The sequence below is a fragment of the Zonotrichia albicollis genome, chromosome 14 (genome assembly GCF_047830755.1).
Source record: "Zonotrichia albicollis isolate bZonAlb1 chromosome 14, bZonAlb1.hap1, whole genome shotgun sequence".
Taxonomy (NCBI): Eukaryota; Metazoa; Chordata; class Aves; order Passeriformes; family Passerellidae; genus Zonotrichia; species Zonotrichia albicollis.
In genome coordinates this window covers 13,931,999-13,953,930 of record NC_133832.1, presented here as the reverse complement: position 1 = coordinate 13,953,930, position 21,932 = coordinate 13,931,999, and the positions used below count along the sequence as shown (strand labels likewise).

The window sequence follows — 21,932 nt, the reverse complement described above, 5'->3', positions numbered from 1 at the left end:
CACTGCCAAGCCCACCAGTAACCCTTGTCCCCAAGTGCCACATCCAGGTGGTTTTTGAACACTTCCATGGAGTGCTGGATGGAATCTGTGACTGCTGTGGTGTGCACAGTGACTGGGCTTATTTAGGTGTTTTTGATGGGTGCTGGATTGTGTCCTGTGTCACACTGGCTGGTCACAGAAGCACATCTGGGTTTGTGTGTGGCAGCCAGGGGTGCACAGGAGATGAGGGAAAATTCTGATGTGTGAAAGTAAAGCCATTTCCATGAAGTATTGCATTTAGGAATTAATGCGTCTTCTATGACAGATTAAATGTGGGAAGCACTGCACGTTTAATCTGCTACTATTTAAAAAAAACCCCAAAACTTAATTGGAAAAAAATCCTCTGAATGTGTTCTTGGGGGAAAACAGAAATCACAAACCTGTTGGTTAGCAAGTGAAGATTAAAAAAAACAACCCTCTGAGATAAGGCAAAACAAGGAGCAGTGCAGATCAATTGCAAATGAATTCTTTTGCTGATTAGCTCTTCCCAAATTTGTCATCTTCAAGTAAAAAAATCTATGATGAAGTGCCATAAAGAAGCAATTTTAAAAGCAGTAGAGAACAGTAAGGCTGTGTCTCTAGGATTACAGCTCACAGCTTTGGCATTCACTCCTTTTGAAGGAAATTGGTGAGTAACAGATTGCAGTAATGCAGTGTATTTGAATTGGTCAAATTCCTATTATGATCACAGTGAAAAATGATGTTCCTTTTTCTAGAAAAAGGAAATTAAATAGGCCTACTAATCCATGTAAGGAGATTGGTTTACATTAAAAGGAGGAAAGAATGTGAAGACTAATCAGATCAATGCATGCTCTCTAATCTATCTCATTAAAAAAATAAAATCAGATTGCTACTGAATTTCTGAGGAATTATATTGAAATGACACACATGCTTTTACTGCCTTTTAATTATGAAATTATTTCAGTCTACTTGAGTCTGCCATGTAAGTGGTCTATCAACTGTTCTTAAGTATTGGCTCATAAATTCAAAATAGTTCTTTAAATGGGAGCAAATAGCATCCCTGGTCCTTCAGCTGAGAATGCCAGCCCAGATCATGACAGGGTCAGAGCTCCCATTTGTCCTGTGCAAATCTGTGCTGGTTGATTTAGGTGCACAACTTCCCTCTGGACAAGGCTTTTAGGGTTGTTTTTTATGCTGTCAGGGGAGTGCTTGGTCTGCAGTGTCCAGCTGCACAGCCATGATCCAGCTCCCTATGGGACCTGTGGGAATGGTGGTGTGCTCGCTGAGAGCTGGGTGGTGGCTGGGAGGGATTGTCACCTGTGACTGTGTCAGCATTGTCCCCCTCAGTGGGGCTGGGGTGAGCAGCTGGGGGGGCTCTGCAGCTGAGCCTCCTCTTGTGCAGATAGGACATAAATAAAATAAAACAGAGTGTTGTCTAAAGAGAAAAATGACAAGAGTGCTGAATCTCTTGCACAGCATTTCTGCTTCCAGCAAACACTTCAGTCACAGGGAGCTGGCCTCTGCTCGTATGTCAGTGAGACACATTGAAAACTTGGACTTTGTTTGGCTGAGGAAACACAGGACAGTGGATAGTGCTGCTCAGCGTCTTGTGCAGCAGGGGGATGGTTGGTAACCTTTCTGTCTGTGCAAAGAGCTGTGTGTGGTGGCAGGATGGTGTTGGACTGCTGCAGTATGACATGAAACGAACGACGCTCACACGCTGAGGTGTCCAAGGCAAAAAAGGCACGTTTATTTCCTGACCTTGATATTTACAGAGTTCCAAAAGTGACCATGGATTGGAGGATGCAATTGCCACCTCTCCCACTACACTGGTCATTACATTACCATACTGTGTTACATTTTAAACCCTAAAAACTCCTCTTTGAACCCCTTCTGCCAAGCTGGCAGGGTCTGCTCTGACCCTTGGACCTGCCTGCAAGCAGAGGGTATTGTTTCATCAAAAGGGCATCACCTTCAGCTGGCCACACCATTGTTTTCCAGTTGTTCAGTAACTGAGGTGTCTCTAAGCTTGCTTTCATTTCAATCTCGCTTATAGTTTCTATATTCTCAAAATCTTTTGCCAGGCAATCATATTTATATGTTTATGTGTTTCTCATATTTCTATGTTTCATCTTCCCCAGCAGGGGGATGGTGCTGTGCTGCTGGGGCAGGGCCTGAATACTGTCAGGCTCTGCAGCAGCCTGCAGGAACAGCCCAGCACCTCCTGGCTTGCTCTGGGCTCACATCTGCCCAGCTGTGCTGGGTTCCTCTGGGGATGGCCCCTGGGATGGGGCTGAGGTGCTGCTGGCACAGAGGGGCAGCCACCCACAGCAGGGACCATGGGGTCACACTGCTGCTGCAGGGCTGGGATAAATGGAGTGCCTGCATCCAGAGGGGTAGCCTTGAAAAGGGGGAAGGATCTGCCTTGAAAAGTACTGACAGAGCCTTCATTGTCCTTGGGAATGAGCTTTGTGGTTTCTGAAGAAAGACTAAAGGTATGTTTCCATACTGAGCAGCTCTTCTGTGGGTGTTGAGAGATGGCACTTGTGTGTTGGAATTTGCAGCAGCTTTAAAGCTGGAGGTGATAAGTTACTTTTTTCCCTTTCTTGCTTTGTTCATAGATTGTTTGTTTAGAGAATGGCCTGGAAATTATATTGGTAACCTTGTACATCACATTTTGCTACCAGTGAGGAGTAAACAACGTGTTTGACATTTGAAGAAATGGTTCATTTTCTAAGAGATGTGATTCAGAATCTGCTTCTTGAACTAATGGACAGTATAATGCTATTTTTTTACTAGGTTGCATAGATTTTTACCTTGAAGATGCTCTATAAAGTGCACTGCATTACCAGTGTTAAATAAAAGCAAATGTTTCACATCAAATGAGAAGGCAGTGTTTGAACTGGAGAGAGGTTGAAACCCATTTCTTTGTCTAGTTTGTGATGCTTCACTGTGATATAACAATAAAATTAGACTCACTAGTAAGTAAATATTTGATACTGAAATGCATCTTGAAGACACAGCTGGAAGTAAGTAACCTCTCCAGATGCATGTTGATCTCCTAGATTTGTCTCACACCAACAGCTAGATCACAAAATTGTGTCCAGAAAACTGCATCAGGGCATCATTGAGGGTGAAAAGTTTATAAAGACTATGAACAAACCAGGCAATCTCTGCAACCTCAATTTGGTTTCTTGTGCACTGGAATACAGCCTTTAATTATAGCTTCATGTGTTTTCCCATAAGCTTCTTCCCTTCTGTAAAGGCACTGGATGAACGTCCCTTAATGAGTAGTTTTCTTTCTCCTTGTTGTTTTATGTCTATTTTTGAATACTTTTAAATGACACTTAAAGACAGAATTCTTCAAAATTTTCAGTTCCATGTGAGTACTTTATTTTCATGGTGCTTCATATGCTCACCACTGAGCAGAAGCACATTTCTTTCACAGGTAGAAAAACTAGAATTCAGAAGGACCCTAATGAAGACCTTTTGTGTTCATGCAGTGTAACAATAGATATTCAAGTTTTAGGTCTTGGGTTCAGCTTCTTTGGTTAAAGCTGGCTTTTACACCACACTCCTTTGGTCCTCTGAAACTGGCAAGGCAAAGAGCTGAGGGGCAGTGTCCGGTTTTGGGTACTTCGACTTGGTCTTCAAGTTAATAAAAAGAAACTTTAATGCACCAGGCCCTGGGCACTCTTTTAAAAAGTGGGAGCTTTCAAGGTTAATAAAAAAAAAAAATCAATTCTTATTCTATCTCCCACTCTCATAACAAGAATTATTTGGATCTGGGTGCGTTCCTGAAGATACGACAAAAATGCACCAAACTCGACCACACCCCCAAATTGTGACCAAAAAGTTCATGTTTATACAGACTTGAACAAAATCCTGTCAAAAGCTGAGCTCTGTTTCAAAGTCTGGGAAATGCTTTAGCTAATTAAAGAAAAGGTCAGCAGGATTTCTTACTGTAGGCAAAAAAGGAAAGATAAATCTTTCTTCTCTGCCTTGTTCTTAGAAGCAGTTGAACTGTTTTGGCTGAAATTAAAATTTGCCTGAGGCAGACAAAAGGCACATGAAGTTGCAGTCCAGATGGTTGGAGTTTGGCAAAATTATAGGTAAGTAGGAATAGGGTCTAAAGATCAGAAGCATCAGGCAACTGTAATAAGCAGGGCTACCAGCTCTTCCTGTAATCAGTTATGATATCTAATCTAAATGTCTCTTGCAGAAAGCTCTTATGCTGTTCTGAAGTGTGATCATTCATTCAGGGATTTGGAAGGGACTCAAAGCTGCAGTTAAAGTGAGTTTGCTTGTGGAATGTGAGAGGGATTTTTATCCTCTGGATATGTCACTTCCTCTCAGCTGGATCTGTGTGACTGTACCTGCTGTGGTCTATGTGGACCTCAGGTGCCTGTCATGTTGTTTTATTCATCCTATAACCAGATGTGTAATAGATGAACAAAACAAACCTTGATCATAAGCAAACCTTTCATAACTTTGAGTTTATAACTTATTTGCTGCTGCATTTGTAAAGTTTTGCCCCAATCTTGTAAATGGTTCTGCCTCTTTTTTCATTTGTGCTTGTGATACTGCAGGAGTCAGTGTAAGCAAATAAAGGCATGTGTGGGTATTTTTCCACTCAATGCCATTTTCTAAACCCTTTGGGGACTAACCCAGCAAGGGAACTTAGTTTATGGGCTGAAAAATGATCACCTGTTCAAGGACTTGACTCTAAACACTATGAATGTGCCAGAAAATGTTTAGAATTCCTTAGTGTGCTCAGAGGAGAGGAGAAATGGAGGAAGAAAAGAAAGAAAAGATGTGATTTTATGTGTTAGAAGAGCTGCAGAGAAGATGCTGCAGTAGCCCAAGTTGAGGCTCATGTCACCCTGTAGTGGAGAAAGCACTGCTCAGTTTTGTCAGTAACATTGATGCTTGTGTTTCTTGGAACAATAAAAAGTGTAAGGACCCCCAGGAGGCTGGAGCAAAGTTTCATTTGGAACAGGTGGCCCAGGGGAATGTTTGAATCACTGTCCCATGAGGGATTTAAAGATCATGAGGGTCTGGTACTTGGGACATGGTTTAGTGGTGACTTGTCATGGCTGGCTCAGCAGTTGGGCTTGATCTTAAGAGGGCTTTTCCAGCCTAAAGGGCTCTGTGGTTCTGTGATTTTTAAGCAACACCAAAATGTTGAGTTGCTCTGGGTAAAAGGCAATCTGCCCTTTTTATACACATTTTTGGTATTTCTGGCCATCAGCTACAACAAATGATGAAATTGGGTGGTGGCTGAGCCCTTGGATCTTTAGGGCTGTAAAACTCCAGTGGAAATGGGGTTGGTGTCCTGCACCTTCAATGCCCGTTGTGTCCCAGCCCTCGTGCACAGGCTCTCCTGGGGAAGCAGAGCTTTGTCTCCTTTTGTGCTTCTGTGGAGGTCTGAGAGGGCACATAACTCACTGTGATGTGTGTGCAGGCTCCAGGCAGGGTGTTTGTGCTCAGGCTGGAGCTGGGGCGCAGTAAAACAGCAGCAGCTGAGCTCAGGGGTGACAGGGCACAGAAATCAGCACTCCCACGTGTTTTCTCTGAAGATGACCCCCTGCCTTGGCTTGGGTGGGCTCTGAGGGGAGGCTTCGGGGATCCCTCTGAGACAAGCAGAGTCAACACAGCCCTTTCCTTCACCCTCTCTACAGACAGCTGTAATTTTGGGTTGCCACCTCTGCATGCACAAGTGTCAAAGAAGGAATTGAAGGCTGATTGAGCACTGAGGATCAAGCCTTGCCACTCTGCTCTCCTCTGGGCTTTGCATGCCCCTTCTCCTGAGCAGCATGCAGCTTTTCAGCCTGCTCTCAAGGCAGAGTCATTGGGTTTGGTGCTCATATTTTTTTTTTGCTTTTCTAAGCAGCCAGTGGCTGACACTGCTTGGCTCCCTGGCCCCCTCCCGCTGCCTTCCCCTCCCAGAGTGAGGTGCCTGAGGAGGTCATGCAGTATTAATAGGGAAGCAGATCTCTGATTTTGTTTCTGCTTATGGACTCTGACATTTCTGACGTTTTCTGAAGTGTAAAACGTTTCTGAGAAAACAACAACTTGGCTTTTACTGAAAAATTAATTATGTTGGCTCTTTGCCCGTTGTGGTGGGCTTCTGTCAGAAGATATAAGGGGCACGGGTGAGGTGTGGAAGGACAGCAGGAACATCAGGGAGAGGAAATCTGCATTAAGGTAGAAAGATCTGATTAAGCATGGATTATCAGGGAGCAATGGAAACTCTTCAGAAGGCATTACCTTCTGTGCACTTAGGGTATAGAGCTAACACACATCCAAGTTTATTTGCTTCAAAAATTTGGTTTTTCTCTAATTACAGTTAACAGGCTATGACTTTCTCTGCTCTTCTGTGATATTCTATCTCTGTTCCCCTCCACGCAGAGTTACACCATGTACAGCTCCTTGTGTGCTGCCCTGGGGAGTGTGTGGGAATAAAATGGGGGAAAACCAGCTGGGTTTGGTGCTTGCATGCACTTCTTAAGAGTTAGAGACCCAGTAAAAAGCACAGGAGGAGGCAAAATACCAAAGGGCTGTGCTGTTAATCCTTTGTGACCTTTTCAGTGTTGGTTTTCCTTTTGTCCTTTGAAAGGAAGGGATCATCAGGGAGCTTTGCAGTAGGACTAAGGAAAGGATAATTCAAGTTCCTGCTGAAATCTGGGATTAGAGACAGCTTGAATTGCCATGAGGTAGCACTGGCTTGTAAATACACACACAAGTGTTTCTACCCAGCCCCTGTATGGGACAATGGTGGTGCTGTCTGGTCTTCCTTCTCTCTGGGGTTTGCAGTCCAGGTGCAAACAGGTGACAGAGTTGAGTATGGACAAAAGAGGGGATGTAAATAAACATGTGTGTATTGATGAGCATGCAGAGATCTGTGGTCTCAGCATCACAGCAAAAACAAAAGAAAGGTGGGAAAGAAGAACCTGAAGGTGTAGAAATGAGCAGCTTTGCCCATGGTTCTGGTAGCCCTTCAGGTGTAGTGGAGCATGGGAGAAAATACTGTCAGACAGTATTCCATTTTATTTCTTCAAGTGGTCTTCAAGAAGAAATGGAAATAAAATATGGGCTGATAACATGAACAGAAAAAAGGAGTAGTTGTTGTACTCAGAGCTTGCTTGGCCATTAGTATTCTATTAATTTTCCCCCTGCTTCTAATGATATGAGAAACACTGGATACACTTAAAAGGATGCATGTCATCAAAATGGTATCTGACAACGGTCTCTTCACTGCTTATGATGCTTTTGATTGTTAATGTAGCTAAAATGTAAATGATCAGAATATAAAAACTCCCTTTTGTCTTCCTAATGTTTTCATCTGCCTATTAAGCAAATTACATGGGAAAGGGAGTAGTCTATTACTTAGTACAGTGGTGTCACTTTGAAATGCTTTATGGTATAGAATGAAGTGTCCTTGGTTTGTGTATTTTCCTGGTGGTAATGAATGCCATTCTAGGCTAAAGTCATACTTGCTCCTTCAAAATGCAGTTGCCTTGTCCATACTAGATAATTCTAGTTTCTATGCGTTGTGGTACTGTCTTACAGAGTTTTATGTCAAGATTTTAATAAGAACAAGTGGTGGAGGTGTAGAGTTGAGTTGGGCTCTTTCTGCAGACAGCAGTTCAGAAATAAAGAGCAGAGCACTTCACTGGAGACTGGGGTCTCCAAAAAGGGGAGCTTTGGCAGCAACACGAGCAGCTGTGAGGCTGGTGCTTGGCCAGGGCTGAGGATGGGGCTGTTCTGGTGTCCCCATGGGCCAGCTGGAAGGGTATTACCTACCCTGCACAGGTACCTGCAGTGGATGTGGATGGGGAATGGGCTGGAACTGTAACTGGAGCTGTTTGTTTCCATGAGCAGTGTGGTGAACCTTGGTCATCCATGTCCTGCAGCTGGCATGTCACTGCATCAGGACATTTCATGGGCATTTGTGGCTGCCCTGGGGCACTGCCAGGCTGGCACTGAGCTGGCTGCAGGTCACCCAGGACCAGGGGTGAAGAGAGAGTGCTGAGGTCTCCTTGTACAGAAAAGTGCCAGATGCCTCAAACTTGAAACTACTGACTTGAAAGTCAGCTCCCTGTCTCCCACAAGGCTTGATTTGCCCTTCTGGATGCAGTGATGTTGCATACAGGTCCCTAAAGCATGCATGTTTTCTTTAAGGAAAGAGCAATACCATCTGCTGCTGCATTGTAATCAGTCTTGTGCAGACACAAATGGGAGATGGAAGGTCACTTCTTTTGCTTTCATTTGGTTCCTTCTTTCAGGAAAACTGCAGAGGTGTCCCTGGGTGCATAGGGCAGCTTTTTGTATTCCCTTTCCATTTCAGTGAGGGTTACATCCAAAGGGAGCAAAGCATTTGCCACTCACCCTTTGCGGACCTCAACATTTCACACTTCCAAGCTGGAGTCTTCCTTGGGGAGCTGTGCTGGCCTAGATAAACAATAACTGTGAGGATTGTCTTCCCTCTGAGGTTTATTTAGGGTGTATGGAGCCTGTGGGACCCTGCTTTGTGTTGACACAAGGTGCAGATGGTTGGAGGAGAGGTTGGTCTTCAGCTCTGGGGATGGACTGGATGCTCTTTGCAGGGAGGGAAACCTTGGGGTGGCCTCTGCTTATTTGCTTAGTAGCTCCCAGCTTTTTGGGGCTCATCTGAAAGCTAAACAAGCGTTTCTCCTTGACCAGTCATTGATGAACACACTCTGCTGATTGCCATGCTGGAAAAATGCAATTTTTTATAATATTCTACACTACAAGTATTTTTTTTAAAGTACTTTCTTGCTTTCCTGTAAAATGAGGTGAGCAATTGTTCTGTATTGACAGCTGGCTTGTAAATCAGCCACTCACTTGCCAGATGAGAATGTGGAAATGCCTTATAAGCACTTTCATGTTTTGTGATAGTTTTAATTCCAGAATGTTTAGAACCTCTTTGCCTTGGTGCAGAGTAAAATAAAACATGGTCTCTGACAGGTGCCAAAACAAGCATGGGAGGAATCTCTCCTCAGAGGGTCTGAGAAAGGGATTTGCAGAGGAACTGCTGCAGCCCCCAGGGAATGAGCAACATTGGCTTTTGGATGTTAATTTCATTGTTTAAGGTCAGATTATGTTGATCTAAATAATGCAACTCATTCCATCAACAAGCAAGACTATTTACATAGCAGAGGGAATTTAAGTGCTGCATCTCTCCCTGGTTTTGTATTTAGGCTGCACCTGAAAAAATAAACTGGTGTCCATGTTAGGATTGAGTTTATTATGCTTACCTTGTTGGAGAGGTGTTGAGCCGGGTATTTCCCTTATGGCAACTCACTTTTTATTGGTGTTTTTATGGCCCTTGCTGTGGTTGCCATTCATCTTATTTGACTTCAGAGCTGGTTTTCCAGTTGCTGTTTCTTTTGCAGTGAAATGAAGCAGCTTCTTCTCCACATACAGAATTGCTTTCTTTCGACCTCCTTCCCCTGCTTGCCAAAGTCTTACCCAGAGTTAATTTTGATGTCTTTGTAAATATTTTCAGTGCATAATGCAGCAACAGTGGCACTGTGTAGAGGATTCAGGAAAAAAAAATCAATTTGAGAGCTGGATAAGAAAATGCCTGCTAGCTAAAAACATTGGTTTCAGAAAATACCCCAAATGTCACAGCTTCCATTTTCCATCAGCCCAAGCTGTTGCCTTTCAGCTACCACGACCCAAGGAGGTCTGGGGATGGGTACCTGACTCATGAACAGTTTTCCACAGGGTATCCAGTGGAGGGTTTCCATGGGAATGGCTGAGCCTTGTGCATATTTATTGTTTTCCCTTCTTGCTTTATTGCAGGGTACCCTTGGAAGTGGTGTGAAGGGGACAATACCTCCACAGGCAGTGGCAAGGCAGTGGTGCCCTCTGGTTGCTCTTGCCTTTGGGGGTCAAAAACAGGTGCCAGGACACTGGCGTGACTTTTAAGGGGGCTTGTGGCTTTGTACAAGACCAGCAGCATGTCAGAGGTCTGCATGTGGCAAAAACTTGTCTGTCAAAGAGGGGACCTGAAGAGGGGTGGGACAGGACTGTGGTCATTTGTTGTGATGCTGCAGCCAGGGGTCTGTTGGCATGCTCAGGGTCAGCAGCTGCCCTGATGCATGAAAATGGACATGTTCACTCTAAACCATAATGAGCAATTTGAATTTTGAAGTTTTTTTCTCCTCTCTAAATTTTTAAATCATGCTTTCTTCAGTCTCTGCCTCCATGCAGAGCTCAGCACTGGTCCTGAGAGGGGCTCACTCTTCCCTTCTCTTATACATTGCTCTGAAACTTGCCCTGTGGCTTGCACACCTCTGGCTCTACACAACACAAACATTTCTCTCTCTTCTGTCTCTTCCTGACATGACTGGATTCTTTCTACAACCTGGTGAAATATTACATGAAGAATCTTAGGAGTTTTGAAGTTTGTCTTGAACTCAATGCTGTGCTATGAGAAGGGTCCATGACCAGATCTTCCACAGTCCTCAGATAAACTTGCACTGGGAGATGAATGGAGATAACCTGATAATATCTGATCCTTTAATAAAGTGATAATTACAATGCAGTAGACTTTTCCATTAGTAGAAATCTTCTTCATCTTCTTTTTTTTTTTTTTTTTTTGTTCTAGTTAGAACAATCATCTTTTCTTGATGCCTGCTTCTGTCTTTCCTTTTCCCAGAAAGGAGAGGGGGAAAAAATACCCCACAAAATTTTGAAGCAGTAGTTTAGATTGGTTTTTTGTATCAAGGTGTTTCCATCCCTTTGCATTGGAATTTCCTTGCATTTGAAGACTACCGAAGGAAAGCATCACCCTTGAGCAGGAGAGGTGTGGCAGGAGACCTGGCTGCAGGAATTGGACAAACAGGTCACCTGCTCAGACCTGTGTTGCTGGAGCTGTGTGGGATCAGAGAATCTCTGCTCTGTGGATGGTGATGACATTTTCTTGCCTTTTTGGATTTCCAGAGAGATAAGATGTTAAATGGAACTAAACCAGCATTCTGCTCCTGAGAGCCAGGACTGGGATTTTTGTCTCAGTTGAGGTTGTTTTCTCTGGGATTGTCTTTCTGGAGCCCTGCTAAGTGTTTAATAGGTGCACCAGCTTCTGGGATTACAAGCACTTTACTGGAACCCTGTTTTGTGTACTGATATTCCCCATGGGAAAGCAATGCTCAAGTGTTAAGAGACTGGATTCTGTTTCACCCACCTCATATTATTGCCACAAATCATATTATTTTAATGGAACAGGGATCCATGTATTAAAAAATCTATTGTGTTGGCAAAAAAATTAAAGATGCATAGGAATTGTGATCATGTTGCAATAATTGCCTCAGTGGTAACATTAATGCTTTTTTCACTTCACTTGCTCCTTGTTGATTGAACAACCCTTTTCTGTAGGCTATAAATCTCAATGGCTTTACTAATAAAGAGCTAAATAGTCTAATAATGTTTCTAAATGTAGCATGGCTTCACTGTTTTAGGTGAGTGCAATCTTTTGTCCAAACCCCAGTCCAGTCTGGGAGGTGTGAGTGGGTTGTAGCTTCACAGTGATTTACAGCAATGTCTTTGTTACTGAAGTCCCCCATAGAAGGAGAGGTTCAGAGTTTAAAAAGTGGTGTAGTTACCAGTAACAGAGCTTTTAATAATTTGAAATGGGAGATCAAGAAGCCCAGTGAATTGCATCTGGTGGTGGTGCCCTTCTTGCCATGTGTCCAGTGCAAATAATGAAATGCTGCAATATATTCATGGCAGGTGTTTGAAACCTGTCTTTTTACATTGTCTGAAGTTCTGTTTTGCACCACCACCACAGCAGTTTCCCCACTCATTGCTCTATTTGGGTGGATGGTGCTGCAGGCAGAGGCGCTGGTTTGGATGGTGGGAGCTTGGGTAGGGAGGGTTTAGGGCAGGAGAGCCCTGGGCATGCAGGGAATGGAGATCTTGTCAGTCTTGTGCCCTTCTTCAAAGTAGGAAATTGAGTATTCTTCTGAGCAGGGATGTCATCTGCCTGAGCCCTTGCTGGAGAGGTGCTTTTGTTCTGGAAATGTTGGTTATTCAAATTGGTGAGAAGAAACATTTAAAGGGTTCTTAACTGCAGCTTAAGATTTTATGAATGGCTTTTCTTGCAGCTATAGCTGAAGTAAAGCCCCAAAGTGTTAGATGGTGCTTTTTAGCTGTCACTTGAAGGGATCAGCAAGTGTTTAGTCATTTGGAATCGCCAAGTTTGTCAGATTGCTAAGGGATAGCTTCCTGGGGAGTCAGAGAAATGAGACACTTGAGCACACAGCTCTGGGTGCCATTTGTTTTCTACTCCAGTTGGCATCATTGCCCAGGAGCACTAAATACAGCGATATTTTTGGATTTCTTTAGGGGGTGGTGTTTGTGTAGAGCTTAAATGTTTACCAGTCCAGCCACATACTAGAAATGCCTCAGGAGCTCAGCCTCTCAGGAAATGAGCAGGAGCTCTCAGTGTGCTGCTGGAGCTGGCATTAGCAGGGTGAGGCTGCTCCACAGCGCTCTTCTGCACATTCAGCAAGACCTTTCTTTGATGAAGTCACTTTGCTATCTGTGACTTCAGGCTGCCATAAATTATTGTTGCTGAATCAAGAGTGCACTGACCCTAAATAAAGCCTCTTGTAGAAAGCACCCTGGGCTAAAAGACCAGGCAAAAAAAAAGTGTCCCTTCTGTAGCAGGTGCTGCCTTTTCTGAAGCTTCATTCTGCAGCCCTTATTGTACATCTGCTGGGCTGGGGGGCTGTGGTCTTTGAAAATCCCTCCCTTCCAGAATCAGTGGATCAGAAATCTCAGGCAGGTATGCAAAAACCTGTTTTATGCAGGGACTTGGGTAAATGGAATTATTTTCATACATTTTTCCATGTGTGATGAAGAGTCAGTTGTGAAGCTGGTACCGGCATGATTTGGGACCTGCTGGAGGATGGGTTAGAAGTGACAGATGCAGAAGAACACTGTCATTCTATCTGAGGATGGAGTGGAGCTCTCAGATGGCATGGTGTGCTCTCCTTATGGCAGGCAGTGCTGCAGTGAGTTAATGCTGCTCCATCCTCCTGGAGGAGGGCCCCAGCTGTGTTTTCCCGAACTCTCCTTAATCTGTTGGGCTCCCAGCTCATTAATGGACTGTAAAGCTCAGCTCCTGAAATTCTTCTCAAGCCTGGATGTGACCTTTTGTGGCTTTTGCTGTGTGCCTCTAGGATGTAGCAGCTCTGTGCTGTGGCAGACCAGGAGAGAGCCAGTGTTTTTCCAGGAAGGTTATTTGCAGATTTGTAGCTCTGGAACACGGGCAGTGGGGAGATTCATGAGAGGACACACACCTTTGGTGGGCTTAGGGGGATTTTACACTCCCTGGAACATGTTTGTGTTGCAAAGGCAAAACTCTGGCAATGGACTTCACCTCCCAAGCACAGAGAAGCAGGGAACAGACCAACTGCTGTACAAATCTCCCTTTGGAGTGTTTTCTTAGCAACCCAGTAACTGTTCTGGCAATAGATGATAAACGAACGGGGCTTAACTTTTAAGAGATAATGTTAAGCTTCCACAACTGGGCATTGTGCTGGGAGCAGCTCAGCACAGCGAGCTGTCGTGCCTACATAATAAGGTTTTTGATCTGACAAGTTTTCCTGTAACTTCAGAGCAGGCTGGCAGGAGCAGAGGCATCCAGGGGGAGGCTCGATGAAATCTGTGCCGAGGGGGTGCCAGGAGGCTGCCTGTGAGCAGCACAGTCCTGCAGGGCACTTACAAAATGAGCAATTTATGCCTCATTCCTTGAGGGGTTTTTTTCATAGCTAGGTAAGCTGTTGCTGCAGTACTCTGAGGTGTCTACGTGCCTTTACCTGCTTACAGGTGAGGAGTGTGTGCATGCGAGAGGCACCAAGAGCATCCCCTGTCTCCTCCCCAGGCTGCCTGCAGAAGACAAGTTGATGCTTTGCAGATGTACCCAACATTGTTGGGTAAATAAAACATTGTGAAAATTCTGTGAAGAAGCTCAGCCCCTGGTCTAGCAAGGGCTATCTGAGCAATGCCAAATGCTGAACAAGCTTTGATACCTAAATTGCTTTAGCTGGCTTTAATGTTTTTATTGCTTAAAAGAGGCAGAGGATATGCTTTTTGATGTGCTGGTTTTAGAGGTTTTTGGATTTTTTTTTTTTTGAGGAGGAAGGTGCTGGTTGATAAAGTGCACAGAGAAATAAATTTCTTGTATATATCTGAAAATCCTTATTTTGTCTGCATTCCACTTTCATCTTATGTTTCCTGTCAATTTATGTGCTTTCTGATAAATGCCACCTTTTGGTGTAAAACAGCTTGAATATTTAAAACATGGCATTTTGATTAGCTAAACTATAGATTTGCTTTGACATGTCATTTCTTTTGTTCTAAAATGCCCTGACAATTCATATCTGTGGCAGCCAAACAAGCAAATTTATGTACAAAGCTATTGTTCATTCCTGAAGTGTCACTGCTAAATGAGACGGAGTTTAAGCATTTGATTCCCCCCTCTTTGCATGATGGGAGGTCCATTTCTCAATAATGAAACCAGTTTTCTTGCAAAAATTCAATTAAATGAAATATCAAACATAAATCAGAATGGCGCTTGCTTTGAGTTCCCATATGTGCCTATTGCTGCAGTGATAACACTGGAAAAGGCATTCATTCTTCAAACTGTGCTTTTTGTCTCAGTGTTGTTTTTCTGGAGGAAAAAAACTCACATAAAACAACAATGAAAAACAGAAGTTCCATGGACTACAAAGCTGGTCTTGATGTTCTCGGACTTGGAGGTGTGACTGCCTCTCCCAGAGCACAGCGGGACTCCTGTAAGCAAGAAAAATTTCTGGAAAATGCTGTTTTCCTATCCTCAGGGATGGCTCAGACCACAGTTGTTCTCCATGTGCTGGAGACTCATTGCAATGTCATTTCCATATCTTTCTAGGATCCTTGAAATTGAACTTTTTGTTTTCAGACATAATTTCAAGCAGTGTTACTGCCTTTATTTCATCCATTTGTGTGAAATAGGAGAGTAAGGCCTTCCCTTGAGTTCTGGTTTCTGAAAATCTTTGCTGTCAGGACCAATGTGGTTTTTTAAAAAAAATTACTGTTTTTGAAGTTTAAAACCTTCTGGTGAGCTCATAGTGTGAAAATACTTTTTTTTTCCTGTGTTAGAATAAGATTATATAAAAGGCTAACAGGTAGGTTAAAATACTTCAGATATATCTTGGAAAATCTATTTCAATTATGTTCTGTGTGCTTTTAGTGGAGACGATAAATCCTAAAGAATTAAGAGAGCCATAAAGATAAGTGTTATAGGAGAGTATGTCTCACATTTCACCTCTGGAAATTAAAATATTTGCTGTGAAATCAGACGTTATAAGGGTCACTGCTTTGCTTGTGGTCATTAATAGCAGGAGGTGACTGTTGGAAGAGCTAAGGGAAGCCAATTCCCATAACATGGAAATTAAATGTGCAATTTACTGAAAATTCCCTTCCTTGTGAAATGGCTCTCTAATGCCAGGTTCCAAAGGGAACTTTGCTTTTTATTTCAAATTTGCATTTGGACGGACCATCTAAACTTTTATCTGCCTTGCATAAAGTATTGATTGCATTAGCATAACATGAGGTCACTTTTCTGTTTGTCCAGTGTAGCTGGGCCGTAAGGAAGATAAATTAGTTGTTTCCAAGACGTTGATGTTGTAAAAGTGAGAGCCCAAAGCAGCTCAGATCCAGGTCCCCTTGGCTGTACCTGTGTGTGCATCTCCAGGGGTCTCTGCTGCTGGTAATTCCACTCTGCTGCTGCCCAGGGGAAATTTGTATGACAAGGAACAATTAGTTTGGACAACTACTGGCACTGCACTCAAAACCACCCCCAGATTTTATTGTAACAACATTTTCCACATGAAGACAGTAAAACCAATGAGGCAGAGCCTGCCTGGCCTCCTCCTTGTGGCTATGGGAGAGTTGTTGCAATGTCATAAATGGCCTAATATGTCTAAATGTGAGCTCTGTAGCTGAGTTTGGGCTTTTGGCTGTGCCCTTTAGTGCTCATCTGTGGGTTACCATCCTGTGAAACTCTGGGCGCAGCTCTGGGTGCTCCTATGCTGCTACTTTATTTTTTAACTCTTCCGTGTATTGCTTTTGCAGTGTCTTCATTTGTTCCAGTGCTGGGGTGGGGGGGTGGGTCACAGTTCCTGGAGCAGGGGGGGCTCTTGCTCAGGGGTTTGTCAGCCACTCTGCACCAGTATGCAGACCAGTATAGGGGTGAAATTTATGGATGAAATTCTCACTGTGGTGGGAGCACCACAGTGTTTGGAGAGGCTCTGTAGAGCTCAGCTCCAGAGTGTGGTGGTGGTTGTTTTTCATTCTGCCAGGGAGCAACAATCAGTCTGTAAAGACAGGGAAAACACTGAGTTCTCATGGCTCACACGACAACTTTCTGATAAGTTTTTATTTCTGAGACCCCAAGATATTGGCTGTGTTGGGGTGGGTTTCACATCCTGACCTTTCTGCTTTGTTTGGCAAGAGCACAATGATATCCAGGCACACAGCAGGATGTTCCAGGGACTTCCCTGCCCTGAGTGATGTGTTCCCAGGGGGCTGCCAGGCAGCAGCTGGGCTGACAGATGAGCATCTCATCCCAGGAGTCCCTCACTAGCACAGGCTGCTCAGCAAACAACACTTGGGCTTTTTGCTGGCAGTCCTAGGAGATGGAAATCTGTGTGCTTCAGCCTGCTCCTTGCTGTGATCTTCCAGTGAGGAGGGGAATGAAGAGATGCAGCAATCACCTTTTTCACTTAAATCATCTTTTGCCTTTGCATCTTTGTGGTGTAAGCTACATGCCAGAATTATTTCTTGTAGGTCTCTACTCATAGGTGACATGTTCACAGGCTGGTCTATTTTTGGAATTTTTTTTGACTGATGGGATAGTCTGGTCTCAGAAGTGCTATTTTGGAGTTTTTAGGCTCTGCATTCCTCACCCCTTACATTCTTCCTTTTTTCCCCCTCCCTAATGACTTAAAAACAAAGCTGCTCTAGGTGAGTTGGTTGGAGAAGTTTGTTTTTTGAGATGTGTTGCTGATCTGGGGTAAAGAGGCATCTATTTAACCTTGTTTAGAACAGCATCACAATGAAAAACCATGCAAAGGACGGGTGAACACTATCTATAGCTTTAAACTACCTTTACTTTAGTCAAGCTGAAATCTAGGATGAGCCCTACAGTTTTCTTCCAACACCAGCCCCTATTATTGTTGCTTTCCTCTGGATTCCTTGTAGTTGTCTTGCATCTTTCTTAACATCTGGCACAGCAGAGTGGATTTGGCATCCAGTTAATATTTTACCATTTGGTGACATGGAGCAGAACAAATTCTCCTGTTGTATAAATGGCATTTGGCATCACCACTCCTGCCTTCCTTTTCCTGCCCCTTGAGCAGCCTTGGCTGCTTCTCCTGCTGTGCTCCTGCCCATTCTGGTGTGTTTGTCCATGTGCTCCTGGTGGTGGATGTCTCTGGGCTCTTGGTTGAGCTGATTGAATCATCTCCCCAATTTATCAGAAGGTTTTGAACTGTAGTCGTGTTCCCCAGAAATTTGAGGGGTTTTTTTTTGGTTGAATTTTTTTAAATCTTGTCCGCAATGGGGTCCTATTAAGAGCTCCCTTTTCCATCAAAGGGCAGCAGGAGTGCTCCTTCCCCTAAGTAGCAGTGTCTCTTAAAACCACACATAGTTTGGGTGTCTGTTATGCATTAAGCAATAAGGCCAGAGAGATGATTTGCAAAAAACCTATTTTATGCTCAGTCTGCTTTCATTCCTTCCTTTAATGCTGTTAACTAAGGATGGCCTTTGCAATGTAGAGGGTAGCGACCCTCAGTTTTTATGCTGTCCCCCCATCCCTGCCAACCCAGTGGCACTGGGGATGCTGTGCCAGCCCTGTGTCCTTTACCAGAGCCTCTGGAGTGTGCTCACACCCTGCTCTGGGGTCCCCTCCCATGGGAATGGGTCAGCCTTGCTGTCTCCTTCCAAGGCTTCCTGTGTGCCTCTGTTCATGTGTAAATAATGGCCAGGCTGCAGAAATGTCCCTGGGTTTGTTCTGTCTAAAGCCATTTTAATATGCAGCCCCCATCCCTGGTGTGCTTCTGAATTAGCTGTGAAACTAAAACCACTGCATTGTCACTTGGCATTGATTTGCTGCCCAGGTGCTGTGTGTGTGTTATTTTTTGGGATTTTTAGTGTGAAGAGAAGGGAATGATGTGGGATGCTGGGAAGGGCTGTGCTTGGTCTCAGGGGTGACTGTGCCTTGGCAGGCCTCTCTTTCATGTTTGCACATACAAATGAAACCTGTGATTCAAAGTGGCCCAACCTGGACTGGGCTTTATGAGTCAGTGGTGAGAGAGACTGAAAAGTTCATGTGGTGAATATACAATGTCAGATGTGGGACACAGTGCAAGAAATTCAGTTTGCTGAGTCGCTGCAGGAGTACAGAGTTACTGAGTGCTCTGGGCCTTGCTGGGCTTTCAACAGAGGTGTAGGAGGGAAAAAAATCTGCCCGTTGGGAACCTGCTGGCTAGGCCTGACCTCTCCAGTCTGTTCACTGAATAATTTAAGCTGGTAAGGATGTCTGGAGCTCATCTGGGCAGGGGTTGCAGTTTCCAAGTTCCTCTGCAGCTCGGAGCACTGCCCCAGCCCAGGGGCTGCCATCTCCCAGCCCAGTGAGCTTTGCCTGCGTTTGGCTCCCTTTCCCTGCTCATGGTTTCTCTGTTTATTAGTCCTGCTGTTTCTCTGCCTTGGTGTGTTGCTGTTTTCAAAGATGCCTTGTCCCTAAATTCTGATTCACACGCAGGAATTGCAGGGTTGATAAGAAGAGGTGATTTGTTGTTGATTTACCTGGTGCTGTTCGTGGGCATGAATTTTTCTCTTCAGCATATTGGAGTAGCTTGGGTCACTAAGTTTACAGGGGGCGCCAGTTAAACCAATAGAACCAGCTTGAAATGATTACCTGATGGCACATGCGTAATACACTAGTTAACAAAAATGATTTAGGCCTCACAGAGCTCATGGGGTATGGCAATGTCCAACTGCACATAACTGTGAAATATTAAGCTTGGTCCTGGCATCGTTAAATGTGATGAATCTGTGTCTCTGACACCATCCTCCAGTGAGCAATGCCTCCAAGAGGCATGGTTCTAAAGCAGAGTGTTTGATATTTGAGGTGAGGTATGAACATTTTGAATGTTGTCTGCTTTGTGGAGTGTGTCTCCTACCTCAGGACTGCCTGGAGTTCCCTCAAACCCAGCCTCCTTGTGTTTGTTCTCAGCGTTGGGATGTTGGTGTTTTCAGTTCCTCATTCTTCATTAATGATGTACACAAGTGTCAGCAGAGCCTTCCTCTGTGTTTGTTGCTCCTTGCAGTCATTGACACAGAGGCCTGTGTGATAAAGACTCATCAAAGTCGTCATTACTCTGCACTTATCTGCACTGAACTGTCTGCTTTGTCTGTAAACCTCTCTTTGATCTGAGCCTGTTTCTGGCTCCATGCCTCATTATTTACTTTTCTGTAGCACTCCCTTCTGAAGAGCACACATCTCTTCTGTTTAATTCATGATGAAAATATATTGGTGTTCATATTTGTCTCCCTTTATAGCCCAGATACATAACAGTGACAAAACCCCTGAGCCTCCCAGTGCTGTTACTTGTCTTGATCTCAGATTTGGGTCCCTCCAGCCCCTGTCTGCTCCCAGCCCCAAGGCAGCTGTTGTGGCAGGACTGTGGCTCTGGCTTGGCTTGTCACTGTGGGGACTTCAGTGACAGCCAGGAGTAAAACCTGGACTCATCATTGTCTCCTGGCATAGCTCAGAATCTGTGTAATGAATTGTATTTCATCTATTTCATGCATAGCTGTGCTTTGCTGGGGAAAACTGCCAAAGAAGTCAACACCAACTCCATTTGTCTCTTTCAGTTGTGCTGCAGGAATTATGTTAAAATAGATGTCTCTTTTGTTGGGTTAGCAGATAAACTCAATCTTCAAGTTATTTTCCAACTAAAATTACACAGTGATTCTGTGCTCTTGCTCAGGCAGGTGTCCCACACCTGTCCATGTGCTGCCCCAGCGTGGAGCAGCAAAGCTGGCACCCAGCCCTGTGTGATCCCATTGTCCCCAAGGCTGTCCCACAGCCTCCAGTGGGCTGGGGAGGTGACTCCACCCATAAATATCCCTGAGACCCAGTTATGGGAGACAATTGCTGCTGCTGGGTGGAGGCAGGGGCGGCTGCCCAGGGCCTTGGCTCCCAGCTCCCAAAATCTGTGTGTGCAGTGTCTCCATTGCAGCTGCCATCAGCACATCCATCCATGTTCCTGAGCGTTGGTGTGGGGAGAGGAGGAGCTGGACAGAATTCCTGGAGGCACAGGAAGGTAACATTGATCATCCCCACCTAGAGATCCAGGCACTGTGTGTTCAGTGGCAGTTTGGCACTCCAGTGAGTTGGTTGCACACCGTTGTGAGTTTTCATTATTATTTCCTGCAATGAAAAGAAAAGCATAAAGTTAAGGGATATAGACCAGTATATGAATGAAATTCTGTTAATAATGTAATGCCTATTCTTAGTGGTCTGAGAGTTCAGTTGCTGATATTTCTATCCCCTCCTCTTTTATCTTGGTTTGCAGATAGATGAAGGTCTGGTTGTTCTTTATCCGTATTGAAGGATTAAGACCCCAAAAATTTATGTTCTCTAACACAAAGGCTGCAAATAAACACACCAAGTAGTTGGGTGCTGTTGAATGCTGTGGTAATTACAGAGCATTAAATGACATTTGAGATAAAATCCCCTATGAACACACAACGTCAAGGTCAGGGTTTAACAAACCTTGTCATTCCCATGCCTTAAAATGCAGATTGCACACCAAGTCCCAAAGGCCTCCTAACAGTGCAGGAGCTCTTTCCAGCCTGCAGTTGCACAGAAGTTTGAGCATTTCTTCTGAAATTAGTGAACCATTCATGAAGTCAGGTGCTGTTGTGAATTTAGTTTTTGGAGAGATTGTTTAATTCCATTTGGACACTTGAGAGTTTACTGGTTAACAGGAGTGATAGCTTTCTTACAGCGCTTGTTATGCTGTTAAGGGAAAGTTTGCTGCTCCTGGTTTTATACAATTAGTCAAGGAAGAGTTTGCTTTTTTATTTTTTTTCCCCCCAAACAAAGCTGAGCCTGGGTAACTGCGGGGAGAGGCTTGAAATCCCAACCTGGTCTTGCCTTAGAGTCTAAGATGTCGGGAGACAGATGAAATTAATCTGCCTTGTTTTTATTAAATGCCCTTGATTTTTAGCCTCATGACTTCTTTTTATTGCTTTGGGTGGGCCCAGAGTGAGTGCAGGCTTTGGTGACCACAAACCCTGTGCTGCAGAGCACCGTGCCTGTCCCAAACCTGGCTCTGCTCTGCTTTCCCTGCTGCTCCATTTGCCTTCACCCTGTCCCTGCTGAGCAAGGCTCCAGCCTGCCTGGAGGAGAATCATCCCCAGTGTGTGCTGCTGGCCAGGGCTCCAGGAGTGCTGGTGGGGGGCTCTGAGGAGAACCCCAGACTCTCCCCTGCCTCTCCCCACAGCTCCCTGAGCCTGCTGCCAAATTCCCCTGTGTGCATGGGATGTGATGGCACCTGGAGAGCAGAGGGACGGCACGATTTGTGTCACTGTGTGCCCTTCCCAGTGCTGTGGCAGCTCCTGGGGACACTGCAGCTTCTCCTCCTGCCCTCTGGCTCCAGCCTTGCTGTGCAGGAGCTCTGGCTCAGCAGTGCCAGGGAGCCACGTGCTTTGTAACTCGGTTTATCCAGGCTGAAGAGGATTGTGCTGCTTCTGCTGTCACTTTGACAGATGTTTGCACTTCACAGGCTGAATGGACTCGCTGTAGTTACATTTTGACTGAGGTATCACATAAAAAAAGTAAA

The 21,932-nt window shown here is 44.5% G+C and overlaps 1 protein-coding gene across 1 annotated transcript in view; it reads left to right on the top strand.

Annotated features, from left to right (window-relative positions):
• Positions 1-21,932, top strand: part of GPC3 (glypican 3) — a 138,292-nt gene that overhangs the window by 17,993 nt on the left and 98,367 nt on the right. The window lies entirely within an intron of this gene.